At 41.3% G+C, this 3,541-nt stretch overlaps 1 non-coding gene across 1 annotated transcript; it reads right to left on the bottom strand.

Moving 5' to 3' along the window:
* Positions 1-1,072: 1,072 nt before the first annotated feature.
* Positions 1,073-1,179, bottom strand: LOC112586319. Its single transcript, XR_003110781.2, has one exon. It is a non-coding gene; the product is annotated as a U6 spliceosomal RNA (small nuclear RNA).
* Positions 1,180-3,541: the final 2,362 nt, after the last annotated feature.

The following is a 3,541-nucleotide window of genomic DNA, read 5'->3' as shown; positions in this document are numbered from 1 at the left end:
CTGGAAAAACTATAGCCTTGACTAGATGGACCTTTGTTGGCAAAGTAATGTCTCTGCTTTTGAATATGCTATCTAGGTTGGTCATAACTTTCCTTCCAAGGAGTAAGCGTCTTTTAATTTCATGGCTGCAGTCACCATCTGCAGTGATTTTGAAGCCCAAAAAAATAAAGTCTGACACTGTTTCCCCATCTATTTCCCATGAAGCGATGTTCAGTTCAGTCACTTCAGTCGCTCAGTCCTGTCCGACTCTTTGCAACTCCATGAACTGCAGCACACCAGGCCTCCCTGTCCATCACCAACTCCCAGAGTTTACCCAAACTCATGTCCATTGAGTCAGTGATGCCATCCAGCCATCTCATCGTCTGTCGTCCCCTTCTCCTCCTGCCCCCAATCCCTCCCAGCATCAGAGTCTTTTCCAATGAGTCAACTCTTTGCATGAGGTGGCCAAAGTATTGGAGTTTCAGCTTTAGCATCAGTCCTTGTTGCTGCTGCTGCTGCTGCTGCTGCTGCTGCTAAGTCGGTTCAGTTGTGTCCGACTCTGTGCGACAGGTAGTATCAAACAGCAATAAGACAAATGTCAGTAGAAGACAATTATTTGCCTTTTTTCCTCAGCAAGATTTGAAGCTTCATGAAGGTAAATTCCTCATGTGTTTAGCTTCCCTATGGCATTAATTGAAATGCCTTAGACTAGCATCCTCCAAAGAGCATCTGTAGACTCCCACAGACCCTAATGTTATTGTTGTTGGATTGGTTAATGGTCTCTGAAGTCATGCATGTGTCTGGGAAATGCTGAGTTGAATAACCTTAATCAGGTTTTGCATTTGGTGGTAGTTTTTTATTTTTTATTTTGTTGTTGTTGTTGTTGTTGTTGTTCAGATGCCTTTAATTTTATTTTTTTAATTTTTTTAATTATTATTATCATTTTACTTTACAATATTGTATTGGTTTTGCCATACATCAACATGCATCCGCCACAGGTGTACACGTGTTCCCCATCCTGAACCCCCTCCCACCTCCCTCCCCATACCATCCCTCTGTGTCATCCCAGTGCAGCAGCCCCAAGCTTCCTGTAAAAAATATGGAACGCTTCACAAATTTGTGTGTCATCCTTGTGCAGGGGCCATGCTAATCTTCTCTGTATCATTCCAATTTTAGTATATGTGCTGCCGAAGCAAGCATGGTGGTAGTTTTTTAATGACAAGCCTTGGGACAGTCCCTCTCAGAAAGCCATGCTAGGAGAGGCCCAAGACACATGGAGAGACCATGTGCAGAAACTAAAGGGTCAACAGCCCCACCTGAGTTCCTAGAACCCAGAAGTTAATGCCTCCATTGTGCATTTCCAGGAAGTACCCGGAAACGTTTCATTCTGGAAAACTCTCTCCAGACTCTTGTTACGCAGAACATTTCAAAGGGAAGAAGGGAGCTGACTTCTATTCAGTAACTAGCTTTGTGGTAGCAACTTCTGTTTCCTTAGTGCTTTACAACTAACTCAACAGATCATTGGGCTATGAGTTAGATTGAGCAGATATCATTAACCTTATTTTTTAATAGACTTTATTTTTCACAGCTGTTTTAGATTCACAGCAGCATTGAGCAGAGAAATCCTATATACTTCCTATCTCTACATGCTTACACAGGACACCCCCTATTCCAATATCAACGGAGTGGAAACTTCATTACATTAGATGAACTGACTGATACATCATAACCACTCAAAGTCCATAGTTTACATTAGGGCTCACTCTTAATATTATATATTCTATGGGTCTTGATAAATGTACACTGGCATGTATCTACCACTGTAATAGCATACAGAATAATTCTCAGGCCTAAAACCCCTCTGTGCATCATCTGCTCGCTCTCCTCTAACCCTGGCAACCACCCGTCTTTTCACCGTCTCCATGGTTTTGCCTTTTCCAGAATGTCATATAGTTGGAATCACACAGTACGTACACCTTTCACACTGGCTTCTTTCATATAGCAAAGTCACTTACTGTTCCTCCCTATCTTTTCATAGCTTGATGGCTCAATACTTTTTAGCACTAAATAATATTCTATTGTCTGGATGTGCTACAGTTTATTTATCCATTCACCAAGTGAAGGACATCTTGGTTGCTTCCAAGTTTGGGCAACTATGAATAAAGCTGCTATAAACATCATGTACAGGGTTTTTTGTTGTGTAGGTGTAGATATAAGTTTTCAAATCATTTGAGAAAATACCAAAAACCGTGACTTGCTAGATTGTATGGCAAGAATATGTTTTGTAAGAACCTGCCAAAGTGTCTTCTTAAATAGCTGTACCATTTTGCATTCTCACCAGTAGTGAGTGAGAGTTCTTGTTGCCCCACGTCGTCTCAGTGCATGTTTTCTTGCTCAGTCGTGTCCAACTCTTTGCGACTCCATGGACTGTAGCCCACCAGGCTCCTCTGTCCACAGAATTTTCCAGACAAGAATACTGATGTGGGTAGTCATTCCCTTCTCCGGGGTATCTTCCAACCCAAAGATCAAACCCACATCTCCTGCACAGGTAGGTAGATTCTTTACCATCTGAGCCACCCAGGAAGCCCACATCCTCTCTAGCAGGTGGTATCATTTAACCTGATTTTTTTTAATGAAGAAACTGAGTCTAGACTCCAAATGAAGTGACTGGAACCAAGCACAAGTCCAATCCTTGTGCTTTTTCTAATTCATTAGAGCAGGAGTCTAAAAGCTAACCCCCAGAGCCAAATCCACCCACCATCTGTTACTCCACAGCCTGTGAGCTAAGAACTATTTTCACATTTTCAAATAATGAGAGGAAAAGAAAAAAGAAAAAGAAGAATACCATGATCTGTGAAAATTATACGGAATTCTAATTTCAGTGTCTATTTAATAAAGTTTTATTGATACACAGTCACACCTGTTGTTTTTCCACTATCTGTGGCTGCTTTTGCACCTTGCCAGCAGAGTCAAGTAGTTGCCAGAGAGAGAATGGCCTGCAGAGCCTAAAATATTTACTAGCTGGCCTCTTACAGAAAAAAATTTGCCAACCTCTGCCCAGAAGAATCAGACCCAATTACAAGTATCATGTCTCTTAAGACCGTCAGGAAAAAAAAAAAAAAGCAGTCAGGAAAACAAGTGATTAAAGCATATCCAGTGACACAGGAAAAAAAAAAAAGCCAATCAGGCTTTGTAAAGGTTTTCTATCAACAAACTCAAAAATTTATTCAAAAATAGTTTCTATATGCAGCTCTCCTCCCCACAGAACTCCCCTTGCTACTTCTTCCAGACATTTTAGCCTTGTTGGGGCGGTGATGCTACAAGTAGAAAGTACAGAATTGTGACTGCCAGCAGTAAGGGGCACCATCTCTGAGATTTAGACTCTTTTCCCCTTCAAGGGAACAACATCCTGCCCGCCTTCATTTTTTTTTTTTTTTTTTTTTTTTTGCCTTAAGGTTTGTTTACACTCAGCAGGAGGAAAGGTAAGGAGATAAAAGCAATGCAGAATGAATAAAGGAAGACAAGGGTACAGCAAAACACAGAGAAGGCAAGATTAGAGGAG

This window comes from Bubalus bubalis, chromosome 7 (assembly GCF_019923935.1).
Source record: "Bubalus bubalis isolate 160015118507 breed Murrah chromosome 7, NDDB_SH_1, whole genome shotgun sequence".
NCBI classification, from domain to species: Eukaryota; Metazoa; Chordata; class Mammalia; order Artiodactyla; family Bovidae; genus Bubalus; species Bubalus bubalis.
Note: the sequence above shows the minus strand (reverse complement) of the source record. Positions and strands in the feature narration are given on the sequence as shown.